The sequence below is a fragment of the Peromyscus californicus genome, unplaced genomic scaffold (genome assembly GCF_007827085.1).
Source record: "Peromyscus californicus insignis strain IS unplaced genomic scaffold, ASM782708v3 Scaffold_12__1_contigs__length_115047231, whole genome shotgun sequence".
NCBI lineage: Eukaryota > Metazoa > Chordata > Mammalia > Rodentia > Cricetidae > Peromyscus > Peromyscus californicus.
In genome coordinates, this window is record NW_026294413.1 from 112,345,654 (window position 1) to 112,369,341 (window position 23,688).

The following is a 23,688-nucleotide window of genomic DNA, read 5'->3' on the forward strand; positions in this document are numbered from 1 at the left end:
CCCACTAAGATGCAGGTGGCAAATGGTGAAACAATGTTAGCAGCTCTGTGTGTGTGTGTGTTTGTGGGGTGTGATTTGTGTGTGAGGTGTTTTTGTGTGTGTGGTATGTGTGTTTGTGGTGTGTATTTGTGTGTGGTGTGGAAGTAAAGTATATTTAGCAAATCTCAACATTGATGGAAGATATGCATGCATTCATTGTTCTATCTTGTAATTTACCATGATCTCAATTTATTTTTTTTAAGAAGTTAGAGAGTAAGGAAACATTTGAGATAAGAGTAGTACTAAGAGAATTTTGGGCAGTGTGGGGATCTGTGCTATAGGAATGTGTTTGGACATTGGTGACTGTCACAGATTCCCTACTGGTTGCAGGACAGGGTGGCACATTTTGTCCTCATGTTTTCTTTTGCTGGTTTTTCTGCAGCTGATTTGCAAGAGGCTATCCTGGTTTTCATGAGCTTTTAGCAGTGTTAATTTTCAAGAGGAGCTTCTCACTTCTCCTCATTGCAGGCACACACTGCATGCTGGACAGCTAACCTGTGTCACCTAGAGATAAGAACCCCCTGTCTGTATTCTGGAGAGGTCATATGATCAGGGAGCCACATGACTAAGTCAGCAACCATGAACAGAGAGAAAGGAGTCCCTGCACTTTATTCTTATGTGCATTTTCCCCACACCATTTGCAGTTCTGACCCTCTAGAAGTAATTACTACCACATATATCAACAACGTGTTTTTGGAGGTTATCATAACTACTCATGACTCTGAATGTGAAAAGTAATAGCCTTTGTCTTCTTGAACACAGTTCCACATGCTCTGTCCAAACAGCTCCCAACAATTAGAAGCGGGCTGAAATCTGTCAGCTGTACACTTTCTTCAGTTTCTAATACATATTCAGAGTGCCATGCCATTTTCTTCCATGATGTTCCTTGATAATATGCCCTTGATAGACTTTAATACAAACCAAATTTGTGTTCATCATAATCAGCCTTCTTGGCCATAGGCATTTGAATTTGTGAACTTGCATTTAGAATGGAAATATGAATTTGATAATAGATATACTTATCAATATTCTGGTGTCTTTCCTTTCTCTGTTTGAAGTTGCATGGTAGACTGGATACTTCATGAGGCCACAAGTTCTAGCTTCAACTTACCTATACTATGTCTCAGGGACACTTATGGCTTCCCTGAATGATGATACCCACAACTGTTAATTTCTATTCTAAAGGAACTTCAAAACTTTATCAGATATGAATGTCTAATGTTGAAGAGGATCTTTAAAATCCAGAAGTAAATAGTAGCAGAATTCCCCTTGAATGTATTTGTGTTTGAATTCCCAGATTAAAGTATTGCCATTATTTGCCTATTTGTATAAACATTGTTTCCTATGGTTTGGTTCATCTTTGGTTTGCATCAAGTGTCTAGCATAGAACCTTATCTACCAGAACTATTGAAAACTATTTTAGGGGAACACAATATACTTATATTCAAATTTTGTCATATGGTTGATGAATGAATTAGATTCTATGAAAATAAATACCTGGCACATTCACATGAATGAAATTCTGCTCTGTTTGACTGTCTTTAGACAATTTTCTAGACTTGGTAGGAATGTTGGCAGTTCCGGAATCACCTTAGGAAGCTCAGAGACACCAGTTCCTCAATGTGTGACTCACAAAGAAATAACTTCATTATTCAATATTACTGTGCTATCATATCTTGCAATAGCATGTGCCAAGTAAATACTTATGAGAGGAAGAAGTAGCAGGGCTTTGGACGAGAAGCCAGATTCCAGTAGGCAGACATGAGAGTGCAAAGGAGGGTGGGTGCCGCACAGGAGAAGTGGCCCAAGTGTCCACCCCAAAGCTGGACAGAGAAGAGAGCGTTGAAAGTTCCTTCAGAACGAAGTGCTTCTGCTCAACACAACATGGTTTCAGACACACATGTGAGTTACACACATTATGCTCTCTTCTGAGCTCAAACCTGGCATAGCTACCTGTCTGATGTGTTTCCTCAGTTAAGTACAACTCGAAACGGAAGCTTTTTAGTTGGAGGAATGTATTCTATCATCCTTAAAGTAGCTAATCATATACAATAAACTATTTTATTTTTTTGAGATGGGGTCTTACTGGGTATCCATGTCTGATCTAGGACTTTCTATGTAGACTTGGCTGGACTTGAACTCACCGAGACCTACCTACCTCTGCCTTTTGGGATTAAGAGTATGTGCCCCAGTACTCAGACAACTAAATATTTTACCATTTCTAGACATTTATTTTTTGAAACAAATCTTCCTAAATTACCTTGAAATTGTGGTGTAGCCTAGGTTCGCTTGTAATGTGTACACTTTCTGCCTCAGGCTCCCAGGTGCTGGCATTATGAGTATGTGTTATGTGCTGCCAGGCTGGCTCTTTGTCTTTTTTCAGGTGGGGTAGGCCATGGGTGATGTTCTGAGTGGCTGGGTGCTTGCATGGAATAAGTTTGTTCACGGTGGTGGTTGGTGATTAGTAGGTACCACTGTAGTTACGACTTCTGCAGAACAAGCCAAGTCATTGCAAGGCCGTCAAAGCTGGTCTGGCTTCTCTCAGGAACATGTCAGGTGCCACTGCTATAAAATTCCAAGGCCTTCTGCTTTTTGTCTTTGTTTTGTTTTTGTTCATAGGTATGACATCTTGTTGGTAGAAGTGAATGCAATTGGATTAGCTTAATTAACTTTTGCTTTAATTAACCGACAACAGAATCTTTATTTTCTCTATATTAAATGAAGCTCAAAAGGCACAGCCTCATAATATATATACATACATATATATGTGTGTATATATATATATATATACATATATATGTGTGTGTGTGTATACATATATATATATATATATATATATATATATATATATATATATATATATATATATGAGCTACATAGAATAAAAGCACAAACAAGTAAGTTTAATTCTCTGTTTCTTGGGACTGGTTAAAATCTCTACCACTTGTAAAAAACATTGAGCAATCACAGTGTGCCCTGCTTAGGTTTTGATTAGTCCTTTAGAAGGCTTAGTTAGTCTTTAGTAGGCTCTGGGTTTGGGGAAGGGTATGGGAACTTTGAAAGAATTGTGTTGAAGCAACTTACTTGAAAGTTGCTTTACACATCCAAATTTAAGGCTCAGCAGGATGCAAAACCCAGTCTAGGCATCCAGCAAAGGCTGGGTGGTCTCCTGCTCCCCACACGCATCTCAAAGAAGGTGTCCTGGAGTGGTGGGTAATTGCCAAGCCTGAAGAAGAAAACTGTAATAAAAATGGGAAGAAGAAAATTGCTTAATTACAACGTAGTTACTCCAGAAATCTTCTAGATAAATGGGAAAATTTAGCAGCACTTTTAAATGTCATTGTAATTTAGCCCATGCCCTAGAAATTCTAAATTGTAATTGACCCTAATTATATAAATACCCACTGGTGAGAAGAGATCTGTTTTCCAGGAGGTTTTACTGCTGCTGAACTTTGCTGACAAGTTACTCATGACTTCAGCAGATGGCTTCCATGATCTTGGATGAGGGGCTCTTTAGGAACTAACTTTCCTCTTTATTTGGCAGCAAAAGATAGAACAATGCTCTTGGAGTGGGAGGGTAGCACATAAAAAATGGGACCACTAGTCATTGCCCCAGCTTGCCTGATAATACGTTAGAGTAATTCCTCTAGAAAGGAATGGAAAAGTTACTCTTTCCGGCTAGATTAGACAATGAAACTGAGTGGGTTGTACCAAGAAAGGTGTTGTGTTGCAGTTAGCATCATTTGGGGATTAGCTGGGATCTTCATGTGAAAGGATGATAATCGGTGTTGGTGGCAGCGCTGATTACCACATGGAAATGTCATGGTCACGACAGAACGCTGTATCAGTATTCAGAGGGGACCAGGCCTGGTGAGAGAGAAAGATGGTGGGGTGGGGGAAGAGGGGAGCAGAGCAGAGCAGAGAACAGAGAGCAGAGAGAGAGAGAGTGGGGTCTGTATCTGGCTTTTTAAGGGACATATATGGTCGCCAGCACCCCCTGATGACATAAGATGCAAGACCCCGAGCTGCGCATGTGCAGAAGTAAGAGCAGAATCCTAACATTTCAGACTTTTTGCTTATTATAAAGAAGTGAGTGAATAGGAATAGAGGTGTTGTTTCTCCCAGAAAAACTGCTTCCAGCTGACTTGATGGGCATTGGTTAGCTCTTAGGGGGAATAGGGAAGGGGGCCTTCCGAGGTAGACAGGCATCCTGGGATGGTGGGCTGTCCTGCTGCCCTGGAGCTGTCCATCCCTCTTGGCTTGGCACTCTGGCTGCTTTTGTGTCTGACAGGATGCTGGTGAGACAGAAAAAGCCTGAAGTAGATCTGACCTATCCAGATGGATTTAAGCTGGTTTCTGGAGCGTGGGGAAAGTTTTGAACATTTTAAGAAGCAGCCATAAGAAAATTAGTGACCATTATAATGTTTAGTCCTCTGCTTGTATTGGTTACTATTAATGAGAGAAACAGAGAGATTGGAACATGTTTTTAAGCTTGATCAGAGGCAGATTATTTAAGGTACATGTTTCCTTTACTAGTTTAGTATCCAGGAGACACAGGTGTAGCTGGAGAATTTCTCTCCAGCTCCCACCACCAAGTCCCGCCAGTCCCAGAGCCCACTTATAAAAAAACACACAGACTCTTACATTATTTAAACTGCTTGGCCGTTAGCTCAGGCCTATCATTGTCTAGCTCTCACTCTTATATTTAGTCCATTTTTATTAATCTTTACTTTGCCACGTGGCTCGTGGCTTACCGGTACTTTACATCTTCCTTGTCTTGGCGGTGGCTCCAGCTCGTCTCCCTTTCCTTCCTCCTTCCTCAATTCTCCTCTCTCCTTGTCCTGCCTCTACTTCCTGCCTGGTCATTGGCCAATCAGTGCTTTATTTATATCGAGCAATATCCACAGCACACAGGTGATCAATTGTTGAGAGCATTTAACAGTAATAGATGATTATATTAAAGTCTATTTTTGTAGAGCCCAGACACTTTTAGGTCTGGGGGTGTAAACACTTTTAGCTGTTACAGTTTCTTATTTGATGATCCCTGGACTCCAGTTCTGTGGTGATTCTGTAACCATTAGCTGAGCAGTTTATTAGAAGAGGGAACTGGGAAGAGAAAAGCTTGTGGTGCATGAGAACTTATTTCTTTGGAATTAGGGACAAGGCAGTGACCCTGTCTGTGTGCATGAGGAGGAGAAGCACTCCTGACAGGTCTGGAGTGAGGCACATGGAGGGAGCAATGAAATGAAAGCTCCTGTCTTAGCTGGAGAATCTTTTCCCATTTAACCCTGAAAGTACAATTAAATCTGGTGAGGTGGGTAAGGCTGTCCTCCCTACCCAACAATAGGGAAATGAAGAGAGGTGAGACCCCCAAATTCCCAGGACTGGGTTAGTGACTCTGGTGTCCAGAAGGAAAGAAACGGATCACTTCCATGCTGCGTTCTGGGTTCCCTGCAAAATGAGCCTGTGGCCGAGCCTAGATCTCCTGGAGGTCTTAGCTTGATGCTCCCTGGCCCCTTGGTGCCTGAGTGCAGTCAGCTGACTGATTGTCTTTCTAGGTGGCACTTTGAACAAGGCTCAATTGATGGCCTGGCAGGGCAAGCACTAGTCTGTGTGTCCCTTCCCCCCCCTCCCACACACACACACTTTCAGGAGCTAGTGTGTGCCAGCCTTGGTAATTCTAATCTCAGGCTTTGTCATCTCTCCCCTGGTACACCTTAAATGCCACAGCTGAAACTTCTGCCTATGGGGTCAGGAGCCTTGTTCTCCAGATGCTTAAGTTTTAGTCCTTTGTTGGAGAGGTCTGGGGAACAAGAGACAGATTTTACTCCATGCCTTGAATGTTTTGATGTCTGCTGGCTTGAGGACAGCTTTAGGAAGACCTTCCAGGAGGCAGAATATAAACTGGTCTCTGGCTAAAGAGCCATCCTTATTCCTGTAAACTTATTTGCATGGATCCTAGCCTGCTTCCAGACCCGTCTATGCTTCTCAGGGCAGCTTGAGTGGGAGCAGTTAAGGTGAGTTAAAGCCCGCCCAATGCCAGAGAGTGGAAAGCAGAAGTCAGGTAGACAGCAGTGGTTGCACATGGCAGAGAAAGAATCAGAGATGGAGAAGGAGAAGGGTTCAGAGCTTCGGTAGAAAGCTTGGGAATAATGTAACTCTTTTCATTTGCCCGTTCACTAGCAGAAGTTAGATAATTCCTGTGAAATATTGGGGTTGAAACAGCTAAATTTACTGGTATCAGCCCCTATGTCCCATGGCTGCAGTGCCGAGAGAAAAAAATAAAAAATTAAAATAACAAACTGGGATCAGACTCCAGTCTCAGGTGTCCCCGAGGTAGGAGAAGGATCCTACCAAGACTCTGAGCTGCGCATGTGCAGGAGTGAGGGCAGGATCCTAACAGCATGTCCATGGCTCCCCTGCTTTTTATCCTGTCCTATTCTTTCTCTGTCCTGTCTGCTAATAGATCAGCCTCCCATTCCCTGCCTCCCCACTTCCCCCAACCCCCAGCACTGTGTGTGTGTGTGTGTGTGTGTGTGTGTGTGTGTGTGTGTGTGTGTGCAAGAGAGAGTTTCTGTTTCCTCTTTCCTTGATAACATACCTAATCTTCACTCTCTAGCAAATTCTCAAATTGTGGCTTGAACATGATCACTCTATGTCTAGCCTTTCTCATTTCTCCACTTGTATTTATAAGAAAATGTGATCTCTTCCATAACCACTGAACAAAAAATTCTGCATTTTCATTGGCTCTACTTTAGTCTTATGACCATTCCTGAACCAATCAATATGGCAAGTGGATGGGTCTGTGCCACTTGTCCTAGGCTGAAACTGAGGAGGACCCCTAAAGCCCAATTGAACGTCAGCTTTTCTAGAGCGCAGGAGGAAGATATTCTTTCCAAGGGATGAGTAATAAGAAAATCATAAAGAATTGAATGTGTTCAAGTCTTTCCAGTATGTTAGTTGTCTTCATGACTTTTTGTTAGAAAACTAGAAACATGGATAGTTTCAAGAATAGAAGATGAACACCTTGTTGAAATGGCAAAAACCAAAAAAACAAAAACAAAAACATAAAACCCAAAACAAAGTGAACAAACCTTAAATCTCTCTACCTTCTTAGGATTTGTGGAAGAGAACTGGCACTAAGAATTTAATTGATAGAAAATAGATAATATGGTAGAGGTAATAGAGAACATAAAAAAGTATTTCAGATAAATTTTATGACACAGAACTCCCACTCAAGGAAATAACAAGCAAAAGAAGTAGAATACACACACACACACACACACACACACACACACACACACACACACACACACACACACACACATTGTTCAAATATAAATTGTAGGGCCCTGGCCCTCCCATATTGAGTAAAACCGTTGCCTGCTTGCCGACCTTGACCAGATGTCCTCCCTATGCTAATTCCTTGCCGGTATCCACCCTCCTGAACACTTAAGGGAAGTTCCTTGTTTGTGTATCCTGCATATTGGGTGTTAACAGCTTAGATGCAAGAATGTAAACATCAATAGCGAACTTCTGCCCTCCGGGTATCCTCCATTGTGCTGTAAGCCTGTATTTAAGGTTTCAACCCTCTTTCAATAAACGGCATTCGGCATTCTGCTGAGGCGAATGACCCGCTGTCTTTTGTCTCTGTTTTTCGATCCACAGCCCCTCGCTCGGACATGGTGAACAGGTGGTGGTAGTGTGGGCATTATCACTACAATAAATGTTTGAACAAAAGCAGTTATAGAAAAGTTACTATGTGGTAAAGCTAAACATTTAACAAGAATTACTTTTGCAAGATACATTTATATGAAATTCTATCCTTAATATCATAGTGAACATTGAATGTCAACTGACAAGATCTGGAATCCCCTAGGAGACAGACCTGTGGCGACACCTGTGTGGAAGTTTCTAGACTGAGTTGAGGTGGGAAGATAACGTGGGTGTCTCCACTCCAGGCTCAGGTTCTGTACTGAATACAAAACAGAAAGGTGCCTGAGTGTGGTGTTGCTCGCTCTCTGCTTCCTGAATGTGGAAGCCACCACAGCATTTCCTGCCAGGGTGTCCTCTTCACCGATGGGAGGTGCCTTTCATTGTGAGTCACAATAGACACTTTCCTAAGCTGCTCCTGTCAGGCATTCTGTCATAGCCACAAGTCTGTGCTGGAGTTAGCTGGGCACTTCAGTCAGGGAGGCGTGAGGACTTCAGTTTGATTCCCAGCACCCATGGAAACAAAAGGAAACAGGTGTGGTTGAGTGCTCCTGTGATTCCAAGCAGATAGAGAATCCCTAGGGCTTCATGGCCAGATAGTTTATGGAAGGTTCAAGTTGAGTAAAGACCCTGTCTTGAAAAAAGAAGTATAGAGCAATGGTTTTCAGACTATGGGTCATGACCCCTTTGGGAGTCACATATCAGATATCCTACATATCAGATATTTACATTATGATTCATAACAGTAACAAAATTTCAGTTATAAATTAGCAACAAAATAATTTTTTGATTAGGGGTCACAACAACATGAGGGAATGTATTAAAGGGTCATAGCAGTGGGAAAGTTGAGAACCACTAGTGTAGAGTGAGGAGACACAGGATGTTGAAGTCTTGCCTCTGTGCATGCATGTATACATGTGCACACACATACACACACAAACACACACACACACACACACACACATACACACACACACACACACTCACAGATATACACACACAATAGTTTTTTCCCCTTCACAGGAGGAACTTTCTACAGGGGAGTTTTGTGTCCTGCTTTCAGGAACAAAAGAGTAAGTGTCAGAATGGCTTTTATAGGTAAGTGTCCCTATTGGCTTTTATAGAGCTTATAATATACGATCCTCACACCAAAGTGGGATATGAAGGGATGACATTTTCTGCCCACCTTTGCCTTAACACAAAACAACTAGACTAGATAATTGCTAACATTTTTAGCACCTAAGTGGCAGGCTATATCATTTTTCATACCCACTCGACAGATTTCTGAGTTTCTTCAAATAGAGATTTTGAAATGTTCAATACTTTAGAACTCAAAAGAAAACTAAATGTCATTTCCATGGTGCTGTGTCCTTTACCTGCCTACCTGCTTTTGTTCTCTCTTTGAATACAGTCAAGATTCATTCTCTTTCTCTCACAAGCTGTCTCATCCTCTCCAAAGGGAGCAGGGTTAAATGCAGAGGAACATTCCTCTAGTAAGCTGGATGCTTTTGTTCAAGAGATACCCAACTGATCACTTAAATGTAATTCCCGGATAATGTGAAACTTCTGAATTATTTATTTCATATTAAATCAAAAATATTATTTCTTAAAATAAATTTGGTGCACTCTGCAAATCAGTTTTTCAAAGTATCCTCTTCTTAAGAATGGTCTAGCAAGCAGAATATAAACTCTTGGGGGACCAAACTAGAATCATTAAGACCTTCTTTGAGTTAGATGACTTCAAATGCAGAACAATAATAATGATTCTAGATAGGGTTTAAGTAATTCTCTAGACAGGTGAAAGTCTCCAGTGTTAATGAGTTCTAAATGGAGCATCATCATTCCTAAAGGTTCCATATTTTCTTCTTTAGTCATCCTGTGTAATGTAAACAAAGATGAAGAATTGCTGGTTCTTCTCTTTAAGTTGTAGTGAATCATAACAAAAGGGATTGATATTTCCTGAGTGCTTTCCTTGAGTTTTCAGTGACACAGTTAACCACCATTTCTCCCATCTTATAGGTGAGCAAACTGAGGCTTGAGGTTATTTCCTGGTGTGCAATAGCACATGGGCATGGGCCTGCTCATAGATTCATTACAGAGCTATTTGCCTACAAGTAACACAGCTATGTAATTGAGAGCTATGTAATTGAGAGCTGGAGTCATGTGAAGGTGATCAGCAGGAACTCTAAAATGGTGAATAACAAAACCATTTGATTTTATAAGCCAAAGCCTTGTTATAATAGAAGAGCCTTTAAAGGTCTGGATCTGTATTTTAATAACCCTTATCTTTAGAAAATGTTATGGGTTCACATGAAAATGGAACAGAAGTTGTAGTGATTTCTAGAAATATCCTGCCCCTGCCTGTCCACAGCCTCCCCCAATATCAATCTTCCAAGTTTCACATTTGCTGTTGTTGATGGACCTGAGTTGACTCATTAGAACCTCCCAGAGCACAGTTTGTATCAGCACTCACTCTTGATGTAGCATAGATAGTGGGTTTAGATAAATTTGGAATGATGTGTGCTTTAATAACACAGAAAAGAGTTCCAATGCTCTAAAAATCTTTTCTTTGACTGTTAGGAGTTGAATGTTATACCCTAAGGTAGTCTCATTTTGTAATGCTTCATGCTGCTTAGTAGACCCAGTAAGGGAAAATGGAACTATTAGTAGGTCAAGAATTTGCTTTAGTCACAGTACAAAGGGTTGTACAGTATGGATAGTGTGGAAATAATTTGGAAGCAGTAAATCCTAACCCAAGTGAAGAGTAAACCAACTCATTAAAGATCAATAAACCTAATTCAGTAAACTGCACACAGAACTTGGACTTCACTCAAGCTTTGACTATTTGGAGACTGTTGCCTTCATCCTTAAAATTCATGCTGTAGGTCAAATCCATGATTTTTGGCACTGGACAGCTATGTGGCTAATATTCACCTCTTAGCCACCTGTTCTGCCTAATTAAAGACTCTCATTTTCTGCTCTGCTGACCCTATAATTTGCAAATAAAATCCACAGGACATATGATGTGAATGTTAAAACCCCGCGAACTGTTTGCATTGCTTGTTCATAAGGTGAAAGACACCCCCTTCCTTCCTTCTCTTCTGTCACTTTGGAGGGGCTCTCATCCTCACCCTTTCCACTGTGGAAGTAGAATAAATACCGAAATAATTTATTGTTTTTTGTTAAAGACAACTATTCAGATATTTTCAGAGGCAGTAAATTGTCAAATTATACTGCAGTTGTCCCAAACAAGAATTCATTTCTCTGCCTTATACTTTTCTCAGTTTCTTCCATTTCTGCTTGTTTCCTATTGACATTATTCCAGTGTTTATCTCCTGCCTGCAAACTTAGGTGATGTCTTTTGTGGAGCACAGACAGAATAGATCAAGTTGCAAAGTGAATTAATGCCACTTATTATATAGTCTAGGCAAAGTTCAGCAAACAATCATTTCACTTTTTTTATCTTAGTCTCTTTGTAAGAAGATGAATTTATATTGCATTTATTATAGTTTCCTTTTTCTTATTTAAATTGTTTTAAAATAAATATTAATCCCATAAAATTAGTTCATTGTATAATTGTGCCATATTTCTTGCTCAAGTTTTGTTATTGGTATTTATATATTTTTCCTTTTATTAAAACATTTATGTAATAAACATCTTTACACATATGATTTTACCCAAATATCATGATTGTTTTCTAAGAGAATTGTTTTCTAAGATAATCTATTTTAGTTTGAGAAAACTATTTACTTATCTTTACAAATGATCCTATTATTCTCTTAACAATAGTTTCTTCTTTTATTTAACAAAGTAGCCCCGCCCCTGAAATAATAAGTGAAAACCATTTCTCTGTAGAATTACACTGTCAGTTGTTGGGGAGGTTAGTTAACTTTGTACATTAATTGGTTATTGTATTTGTTAAGGTTTACAGTAACTATAAACAGGTATTTGATTGCTGAGCCTGAAGTTCTTAACTTTGAAAAGATATAATGCTTTTAAGGCCTTTTCTAGCCTCCTGTAAGCTGAGGTGAAGTTTCAGACCTTCTAGGTAAGCTGGACAATGGTTAGCAATATGTAGAGTAGAGAGGATTTGTTACCTTGAAATGTAAAATTGCTAGCTATAAGGAACTTGGAGTTTTGGGGTACTCTTTGATATAAAGTATATTTAAGTGATGATTTATTGTGGTTATTTTTACTATGTTCATTAGGTGAGGCTGAGGACTTCTTGAATTCATTCTATAGTGTCTATCCTAGGGGATCTTACTACCAATATGGGCTGTATTCCTGTCACCCATAGTGGATTAGTTGGATTAGTTGCAGTTTTTACCTTTTAATTAAACAGCTGCTGCCGCTAAACACAATTTTGAATTATTTAATAGTCCATATTATTTTAGTCAACTCACAGTGCTTAGATTTTTTTAATTATATGAAGGTATACATTTTTTATGATATAGCTCTCCTAAAAATGAGCCAAGACAGTAATAACTTGTTCTTTTGAGATGTCAGGAATAACTTTGCATATTTAAAAATAATTATAACTAAAATTAGAAGTCATGCTCATCAAATATAAGATCTTTAGTTTTAAAATAAATGTAAAATACACATATTTTAAATAAAAGTTCTGTTTAAGATGGTGTTTGTCATCCCCACATTTTGTGTGGCAAATGCTTCTGTGCACAGTTCAGAACACTGGGGAGCACCTTCACATCAAAGCTGTCATTAAGACCTACTCCAGAAACTCATCCCATTACAATTTTGTAGCTTTTTTGGCAACAGAGTCTATCTAGGCAGTGTTGTTATTCAAGGGAGAAATCAGTCAGTCCAAAAACTATTTACTGTTAATCAACATGAATTTGAGTGAGGACTTGTGATTATCTTGTTATATTATTCTGAGGTATATTCAGAGGTATTACTTAAATTCTTAGTTTTAATAAGTTTTGATGAATAATTCATTCATAGAATTATCACAAAGATGATAGCTCCCCAGACACTATTTTTAGAAAGTGTCAATTGCATAACCTTTCTTTCTCCTTTTTGTTCCTGTTTTTGTTTTCCTTATTGTTGAGCTGTTTCCTCTGTCTCTTCCCCAATTTTAACAAAACTCCTGTCTGCCTCTCTCTATATAGAGATATACATGTGTGCATATCTGTCCAGTTGACAATCTGTTCTCCGGCTGTTTTATCAGATATGATATGACATATAATAATTGCAGTATTGGACATTGGAACAAGCAGTTGAAAATATGTCAGATTGTATTTTAGGACTCATCACAACACCTGCACTGTCTGAGAATTGCTGTGATCAGAAAAGCCACCTTCAATATCTTGGCTTGACAGGAACTGGAATCTTTACCCCAGCCTTTGATTGAATTTCCGTAGTGGTGGAACTGAAGGGGAACAGTGGAAGGCCTGTCTGAGGTTCTCAACTATGCAAGCCATTTAACAGAGTTTAGATGGAGGTAACTGTCAGGATTTCCAGAATAAATGATCCCCATGCTCCTGCTGATCTTGTAGAACATTATGGAGAGAATGCATCTGGTCCTGTGTGTACTCTACATTGACACTTCACTGATTCTCTATCTCCTTTCTTTGCTTAAAAACAACAGCAGTTAGTGGATCATGGAACTAGGTGGTAGAATTATTATTCTAAGATAATGCGAAGTGTCACCCACCATTCCAATGCAGATTCCATGTCCACAGACTATGCTTCCTCGAATTCACTTGTGCTCACTACCTGCAGTAATATAATAGCTTATGACAATGAACCACAGTTGATCATGAATTACATAACGGATGTTGCCTCTGCTGTGGGATGGTCTGTATGTCAAGTGTGTTGCTGATTGGTCAATAAATAAATCACTGATTGGCCAGTGGCTAGGCAGGAAGTATAGGCGGGACAAGGAGGAGAATAAAGCTGGGAAGTGGAAGGCTGAGTCAGAGAGATACTGCCAGCCGCCATGATGACAAAAAGCATGTGAAGATGCCGGTAAGCCACGAGCCATGTGGCAAGGTATAGATTTATGGAAATGGATTAATTTAAGCTGTAAGAACAGTTAGCAAGAAGCCTGCCATGGCCATACAGTTTGTAACCAATATAAGTCTCTGTGTTTACTTGGTTGGGTCTGAGAGGCTGTGGGACTGGTGGGTGAGAGAGATTTGTCCTGACTGTGGGCCAGGCAGGAAAACTTTAGCTACATGCCTCTGTCCTCTAAAGAGGTTTAATAGCTTAGAGCTCTGGGTAGAATTTAGTCAGAAGAACCATTTATTGAGTTTAAAGTCATTAAATTTGTACTTTCAATTTTTACTTACATTGCCTGCTTAAGAATATGATAACCTATACCCTCCCTTACCAGTGGTAGGTTTCTACTGTACTTATTTACCTGTTTTATAAAACAATTACTATTTTATCTATATTATATTCCCAATGTTTGGGTGACAGAAGCAGGAGGTTACAAGTTCAAGGCCAAGTTGGGCTAAATATTGAGTCCAAAGTAAGATTGGTATGCATAGCCAGACTCGGTCTCAAAACAAACCTACTGTCTTTCTCTGTTCCCTTAGTTGACGTATCAGTTTCACGAGTAGAGAGACCATCATTGTTCTGTTCAGTTCTGGGATGAATGGTTATACAGTTCACTGGGTATTACCATGCCATGTAGTCTTACTTCGTTTTTCTTTTGATTAGATTCTTATCTAATAAATAAAGGTTTAGCATAGTTATACACTACATTTTTATAATTAATTCAGCATTATTTCTATTTTCCTAACTAATCATTCTGTTATCTTATTTAGTTGTTTTTAAAGTGGTGGAGTGTTTGTGTGATGTGTGCTCATATGTGTGCATGTACACAGAAGCCAGGAGAAGACCTTGTGTATCTTTTCCATCACTTTCAGTCTTACTCACTTGAGACAAGTTCTGCTACTGAACATGAAACTTGCCTGGCCACCAGTAAGGCCCTCTGACCTCCTGTCTTTGCCTCTCACTAAGCTGGAGTTACAGGCCTGTTCATAGCCATGCTTGCCATATGCATGTTCATAGTCATTCCTGGCTTATGTATGTTCACAGCCATGCCTGACTTATGCATGTTCACAGCATTGATGGTTTATGCATATTCATAGTCATTTCTGGCTTATATATGTTCACAGCCATGCTTGGCTTATGCATGTTCATAGTCATTCCTGGCTTAGGCATGTTCACAGCCATTCCTAGCTTATGCATGTCCACAGCATTACTGGCTTATGCATGTTTACAGCCATTCCTAGCTTATGCAGTTCACAGCCATGCTTAGCTTATGCATGTCCACAGCATTCCTGGCTTATGCATGTTCACAGTCATTCCTGGCTTATGCATGTCCACAGCATTCCTGGCTTATGCATGTTCACAGTCATTCCTGGCTTATGCATGTCCACAGCATTCCTGGCTTATGCATATTCACAGTCATTCCTGGCTTATGCATGTCCACAGCATTCCTGGTTTATGCATGTCCACAGCATTCCTGGCTTATGCATGTCCACAGCATTCCTGGCTTATGCATGTTCATAGTTGTGCCTATCTTTTTGACTTGTGCCAGATTTTTGAATCTATGAGTTCCTTCCTGAGTCATCTCCCTAGCCTCCATTTGGTTGTTTTTAAGTTCTTTTAGGTAATACAGTTTTAAAGTTACTTGGTTATTACTAGTTACTTGCTATTACTAAACAGTAATAGCAAACAATGAAATTGTTGGCAAATTTTGTAATATTTGTGAATGCATTAATGTTGTTTTCTTAACATAAAATAAAAACCCAAGAATCTCACTGATACTGCCTTAGATAAAAAAGATCTTGGAAGAGTCCATTAGGGAACACAATGTAGACAAATCTATGTTTAAGCCTCTTCAGTGAACTGACTCATCCCCATACCTCTAAGTAGTGTTGGAGGCACATCCTTGCCTTTGATATTTCAAAAGTACTATCTGTAATGAGGTTTTAAAAGGAATGCTTGCTTCTGAATTTTCTTAAGACCATCATGTATGAATAGGTACCTCCTAGTCTTGAAATGGCTTTCTTAATTCCTTTGAGACAAAGCCCTGGCATATTTTAATCACTGCCAACTCAATTGTCCCCTTCAGAAGAAATGAGTTATTTACCATTTCCTGTTTCTTTCAAAGCACCTATGACCCAGGGATGTGAGGTTGCAGACAGGTTTTCAAGTGCATTGTAAAGGCTTCCCCAGCCTTTTAATGTAGCCTTCCAGCTGTTTGGAGCACAGGAGTATACATTGTGTTCTGTTTTTCCATCTCAGTCTTTACAGAATTGGCTTCTCCAAAGCATTCTTCTTTTATTTTCCTTTGTCTTGTGGCATTTGAGCTGAATAGAGATGGAACTACACCAGGACCAAAGCAAGGGTTCCTTTATGTAACGATGTCTGTGCTTTCCTGGTGTCTTCTCTCATTATGCATGGGATGCTGTAGCAATAGAACACACTCCTTTTGAAATTAAGGGTCATAATGCTGATACTGAAGTCTTCATTATCTGCCCTGCATCCTGTGTAGCATATGTTTGAGACTGATCTGCTTGGATGATGGGATTTAAAGGCCCCAGTTATCAGTCACTCTATGCATTTTAAATTGCATACTGTGACTTAATTGCTGCATTACTGGCTCTTAATAGAAAGGGACAGAAGTATGAATTTGAAATAAAAGCCGTTTAATTTTTTTTCATTCTATCCAATCAAGTCTCTGTTTTTTTACTGAGACTGAGAAAGTAGCAGAATGCCTTACGTTGATTGGAGCCATAATTTTTCCCCCCATTGCCACAGATAAATTGTTATTTATCCTGAAAATCCAACTTTGTGAACCAGAACTAATAATTAAAATTCCATTTTCATTGTTTACATGTATTTTCTAAGAATTTTTTTCAGTTTCTTTGTCTCTGATGTCTTATTTAATTCTTAATGTGATATTGTGAGTCATCTGGATCATTTGGTATTATTCTCATTTTAACTGGGAGAAACTGAGGCACAGTCATAAGGGCAATAAGAGGGAGAGGAGAATTTAAAAGGTCTCAGCTTTTAGATATTGTCTCTACATATGTGATTTTCATTGTTGAGGGTGAATTGTGATCAATTCATCTAAGCCAGTGGTTCTCAACCTGTGGGTTGTGACCCGTTTGGGTTGCATATCAGATATCCTATATATCAGATATTTACATTATAATTCATAACAGTAGAAATTTACATAAAATTAATTTTATGGAGGTCACCACATGAAGAACTGTATTAAAGGGCCTTAGCCTTATGAAGGTTGAGATTCATTGAGCTAAGTCACCAATGATCAGCTTTTGGTTTCCTTCTGCCTCTTCAGTACTTTGATGAGAACTGGAACACACTCTTGAGTCATCGTAAGAATGAACCTCCTGGGTCACCTTACACCAGCTGTCTGTGTGCACTCGTGCTCTGGGGAGATGTGCTCATTAGAGCTTGAGTGGAAACCCAGTGACTCTCAAGCCACTCACTTATTTGTAATCTTTAAAACAAAGCATCATTTCTGAATGAAGTGTTAGTTATCCTTTAATTCTAAAACCTCTTGAAGTATAAACAAATGCATAATCCCCTTGTTTCAGGTGTTCTTCAGTTTAAAGCTATACATGGAAGAGAAAAGTAAGGAACAATAACTCTAAAAATAGGGGATTTCCCCCCCCAAAAAAAATCTCTCAAGTTAATTTGACCTTTTACTCCCAAATAATCATGCTTGAAATAGTGAGGAGGCATACCAGACCCATATATTTTACACACTTAGAAAAATGGCCTGAATGTTCCTAAATGTTTTCTTCAATTTTCTATGGAACTCCTTGAACCATGTTTTAGGAAATGGTTTTAATTTTCTTTGAGGGATTATCATAATGGAAAAGGTCACAGGAATAAGCTCCATTACTAAAGCAACTGAACTTGCCAAGACTCAGCCGTGAAGGATCTCTCTGGTTTTCATATCCAGTACCTTTATTTTGTTTTGTTGTACGATAAGAAAGAAAATAAAAGGTTGGATGAAGAAGAGAAGATCTGGTTCATGTTCTTTCTCTCTCTCTCTCTCTCTCTCTCTCTCTCTCTCTCTCTCTCTCTCTCTCTTTCCTTTTCCCCCTCAGTTATAGTCTTTGCTCTTCCTGAACTTTATCATCTGACAGCAAAGAAAGGATGTTGCTACACTAAAGGATGAAAAATATGACTTGATATTCGTGCTCTCAGAATTATACTCAGTAACAGTACAGCATTATCCTTGGTAGGTGATGGTCACAGGTTCTGGATCACATCTCTACAATAAAGTCTCTCATTTATTTCATGATTTTCTATATTTTAGAAAGCATTTTTTCTGTTCATTCTTTCTTGGTCCCAAAACATGACTTTTTGTAGTAGAAATATTTGAAAAGTATGAAAACCAATTTATATTTTTTAGTTCAGACTTTGAATTTTAGTTCTGGGGTAGCTTTTGTAAGCTTTCAATAAAATTATGTGTTTATTTTATTTTATTTTTGGCCAGGATAAAGATTTAAACTATTTCATATTAAAGTTTGCTAAGATGTCTGCGGTATAATTCCTATCCTCATCTACTTTTCATCAATTCTGATGGATTTTACCCATTGACATTTTGTGCTAGCTCTCAGGGAAATGGGGAAACTCCTTTTTACAGTGAACACCGAGGTTTTCAGTGAAGTTCAGGCTACTGATGTATGATGTCTAATCTACCAGGCTCTGCCAAACTGCTCTCACTTTCTCTCGTTCAATTCCATTTTTAGAAACCAAAGATATGCTACAATAGTATATGAAGGCTTCTGCCCTTTTGACAGAAATGTAATACTAAAAGTAGAATGCTTTAGAGGACCACCATGGACAGCCTTAAACACGATATGTTGGTGCATTGTCCTAATTTGGGGGATCCAAAGTTGGCCAGCCACAGTTTGGATATGTGAAAACATAGATAAATTCTGCCTTATGGGTTGCTAAGAGGTCTAAACAAGTTAGCTTAGGTGAAGATACTCATCATTCATTTCCTCTAATGCCTTCTTTGCTTTCTTGTTTGTTTGTTTTAAGGCAGGGTCTTATTATTGAGCCCTGGCTGTCCTGGCACTTACTGTGTAGGCTAGCCTGTTCTCAAATTCACAGAGATCCACCTGCCTCTGCCTCCCAAGTACTGAGATTAAAGAAGTGTACCATGTGTGCCACCATGTCAGGCCCCTTCTTGATATGAAATGTGAATTCAGTTTGGATTCTGTTATCAGGATGTCTTCGAGAAGGAGTTGAGTAGGACCCTGCTAATGTCTATATGGTATGATTCCTTTGAGTATGTATTCAGCCATCTCCACGTTTGATAGGTCAAATAGTTGATATCATCACACTGACCAACAGAGAAAAGCAAGCAAGAAATAGAGACAAACCTGTTACTGATTACCATTGGTGGTTTTTCTGTGACAAGTTCATGCTTTGCTCTCTCTATATTCCATTTGATCTAGGAATTCTGTCTTCAAGAATTTACTTTGATAGATGGCACCTTGTAATAGAGAAATATGTTAGGGATTTTTAAGAATAAAAGGGTTAAGAGCTAATTCACTTCACTCTATATGGAATGATTAGTATACTCTGAAGTATCCAATATAGAATGCTGGTTCTGAGGAAGCATGTGGTCCATTTCTAACCTGAGAACATCTCTGAGACCTTATTTTAAATGAGGTATTTATAAAACTATATGAATTCACACAGGTATACAGTCCTCACCCAAACAACACAAAACATGTGTGTACAAGTACATATATGAATAAATGTGCCTAAAGGGTAAGAAACTAAATACAAAGATTATTTCATGAGAGATGAGTGAATTAGGGGAGATGATAAAATGTAGTTGTCAAGGTTTTCTGTTTGGCTTGGACTTTGCACACTGAGAATCATTTCACATATGACTTTATACCTAAACCAATAAAGAAGGAGGTAAACAAACATCTTCACTCATGAAGAAAAGCAACTGCCAATTAAAAGCATGTAAATATGAACCACTGCTCATGTAAGCCACAGTAGTAAATTATTCAATAGCAAAGTCATTGTGACAGGGCACTTCACCAGCCTTTCACTGTTATTAACTTGGAAACCAAAGAGTGCTTGAGGTGGAGTAGGCAAAAGATAAATTCCATTTGATATGGAACGATACTTATGGGGGAAATGGTAACAGACCAGAACATTAAATTGCTTCATTTATTCATCATTCATCCTTTATTCTTCCTTGCTGCTAGGTGTTTTCTGAGAAGCCACTTGGTATTGGCCTTGTGTGGGATTCTGGGGAGCCATACTCCAGAACATCTCATTTTTGCCATGAAGGTTCTCACATAGTAGATGTTTTAGCTAGTTTTGTAATGCTATGTTAAAAGACCTTGTCAAAAGCGACTTCAAGGAGAAAGGTTTATTTGGCTTACAGTCTCATGGAAGACATGTGATAATTGCAGGGAAGTCATGGCAGCAGGGAGGAATTTATGATGGTGGGACAGAAACCAGAGCAAGAACAGGTCAGCTAATGATAGTTCAAGGGAAGCCTTTGATGATGTTTTTCTGCCAGCAAAGCTTACTTCCTGAAGGTTCCATAACCTTCCCAAACAGCACCACCAGTTGGAATTGAAGCTCAAACTTGAGTCTATGGGGGACATGTCACACTTGAACCACAGGGTGTGTGACAGACTTGTAGAAAATGAATTATAACTCAGTTTCAAAACCACCAACACGCTAAGGTTAAATCCCCGGGAAGGATGGATAGATTTGGTACTGAAACGGTCTTCAGGGAGGTGCTTCCGACAAAGGTTGTGTACCATCCAGGTTTTGAAAGACAAACTTTCTAGAAGAGAACAAACTTGTGGGTGTGAGTTGGGGGAGCTAATGCTCTGCAGTAGAGGTCTGTGTTTCGGCAATGAAAGGGGACCCAGAGGTCTAGAGAAAAAATGCAGGTATCTTATGTGTTTTTTAATCAAAGAAGTTAACACTAGTGAAACTCTATAGCATGGAATTAATGAGAGTTTTAGTGATCTGATTTTTTTTTTAATTCAAACGCTATGAGGCTCTCTGAAGTGGGTTTTCTTTTTTCTTCCTATTTGTTATGTCTGTCTGTTGGAATCAAGCTGTTTAGGAAACATACTACACACCTTGTTTAGTCAAAGTAAGAGTGACAGCCTCCAACTGTGATGTTTTCCAGGCTTCTCTTTATGAAATAGTAGCAAACTGGCCCAGCGTGACCATTTATAATCACTTGATTTTAGACTGTCAAATGAGTTGTGTATAGTAACATGGAGCTTAAGTGCATGTCTTTATTCAGCATTTTGCTTCAGTTTCTCTGATCCTTAGAGGGAAAATAATATGTAAGATAAAGAGAAGTTTCTTAACCATTGTCTACAGCTTTAAGTTTTCTGAGTTTTAGTTGTTTGATGAGAGAAGATGGGGAAAGGCCCATGAAGCTCACTCAATGATTAGACTAATCTAGCTTTAGGGAAATGGACAGATTCACAGTACAGTGTCTTCCTTCTCTTGGTGTCCTTGCTTTCTTAGGAATGACCAGTTAGAAAGACAACTCACCTGAAGTGCAGCTTGTGTGGGTTTGAGTGCGCTGACTTGCTGTTCCCACTGCTTGTCCAGTTAAAACTTAAAGGCTACATCTTGCTCACTATTGCTCCTGGTGCTCTTGGGTAAGAAATACTCCAATAAAAAAACTATTCTAATACTCATGTGTGTATATTTGGATGGAACGGTGATGTGTGGATACAAGTGTCCTCCCGGGGATGATACCACACCATCGTTACTAACCAGCCTCTTTCAGAGTGTTAAAAGCTGTCAGTCAGTGTCCTGTCACTAAAACATTTGTGTTTCTCCAGAGAGGCACAGTGAAGCAGCCTCTGAAGGTGACATCTACACAATGACAGGGATTGTAAGCTCTGCCTGATCTTTGCGATTAAGAAGGGCTATCTCTTCTTCACAGCCTCATGGGTCAATGGGAAGAGTCTTAGAAATCAATTCTCGCAGCAGCCAGGAACGTTGGAGAGGAAATCAAAACTCACTTATTATGCCAAGCTGCTTTACACCAGCTAAGAGTCTTAGATATGAATTTTAAAGTCTGAGGCTTAGCAACAGAATGTCAAGTAAAATCTTTTGCCAGAAATGTAGCATCATAAACAGTTGTATTCTTTCTATATGAATCAATAATACAACATATTTAGCATCAGAATAATGACTATCTATGTATGTGGTGTAGATATGGATATATTGTGTGTAGGTCAAAAGAAGAAGGTATTAGGTGCTTATCAGTTGTGTTAATATGTGTGAGAATTTATTATGTAGATATATATTGTATTCAAAGGAAGTCCACAGGTATTGACTATTCATTAACACTGTAGGTGTGCATATGTAAGAATAATTTACAGTTCTAAGACATCATATATTTTTTGATGATAATGTGCTATGTCTGAAGCCTTAATTACCAGGACTAAGAGGAAATGTAGTTATTGTGTTACAATTGGAATGCTACTTTTCTACCAGGCACAGGAAATATGTGAAGGAACTTTGGATACAAGGTCTCATTGTGTCGGACCATGTCTGTGTTGTGAATGGGAATGTGAGTGTAATGGGAGACACTGACAGCAAATGGCTTATTTTTAAACAAAAGACATATTCAAGATAGAAAATGATTGCAAGTTTCAGGACCATTATGAAAAAATTAAGCAAAAAATAAATTTTATTTGCCAGCAATAACTAGTGAATTTGAAATTTTTCTCATATGTTTACTGGCTTTTTGCATTTTGTCTTTTGGGAACTGCCTGCTCATTTAAAGTCATGTGTGTGCATATAGCATGACAATAAAATTGTCTAGGTGAACAAAGGGGAATGTGAGAAGGAGAGAGAAGAAACTAGGGAGACAGGAGGCAAAATTCCCACATATATTATATATTTATATAAAAACTTAAAAAACTATTTTAAAATGGCCTTGAGTAGAAAAGGCGCAGAAAGGTATGGGGTGGGGAGGTGTTTTCTCTGTGCGGGTCACAGGAGGCCTTTTCTGAGGAGTGAGGTTGAAGTGGGTGTTGATGTAGAGGGGCCAATCTTATGAGACATCGAATTAGGGTCCTGGTCCCTCCAGACTTCAGGGGCTATGTGTTAGCAGCATCTGGGATGCTAATACCATTGTCTTTGGGTGTGGTTGTATGGAAGGGTTTAGATTGTAAAAAAGGTATTGGCCTTATGTATGTGCTTGTTACTGATTCTGAAATATGAATTTAGTACTAAATGATAGACAACAACTTCATGCTATACATGTATGTGTTTTATATATAGTAGAGGCTAGATAATCTATAGCCAGAACCACTGGTTCATTGGTTTTAATATTTTTGGAAGTTACAAACTGCATTCTAAAAATACATCCTTTGAGATTGTACTGTTGGTGGTTTGTAGGACGTTTAGAGAGCGTGTGACCATCACCACTGCCATATATTTCCAGAGCCTTTGCATCATCTCCTTGAAAACTGGATCTTGTCCTATGATGTCATTACTGCCCCCTTCCCCATGCACCCCCTCTCCTTAGAGTCCCCAACAACTAATCTGGCCTCAAGATTTCTGGATTTGTCTACTGTGGATGCTTTACCTAGACGTAATCTTATGAAATTCCAGGGTAAATGGCTTCCAGCCTTTTTTCTACAACTTCCAACAGTTTAGATAAATGTTCACCAGATGGTAAGAGGGAAATGATTAAAAGCTAAAAGTGTTGTTGTTGTTGTTACTGTTAAATACTGTCTGGAGTGACATGGTTACCTACTTCTTGTTTCTTACGAGGCAGGAGGTCTGCAGGAGGAATTGGCTCTAAAAGCAATCAAATGAGAACTGAAGAGTAAAGGCCCAACAGGTCCTCTCCTCCAGCCCATTCCACTTCGGTTCCTGTCCTTAAGCCTATTA

General features: G+C 39.1%; 1 protein-coding gene across 7 annotated transcripts in view; it reads left to right on the forward strand.

Moving 5' to 3' along the window:
• Fhit (fragile histidine triad diadenosine triphosphatase) overlaps positions 1-23,688 on the forward strand; it is a 1,554,732-nt gene that overhangs the window by 1,005,635 nt on the left and 525,409 nt on the right. The window lies entirely within an intron of this gene.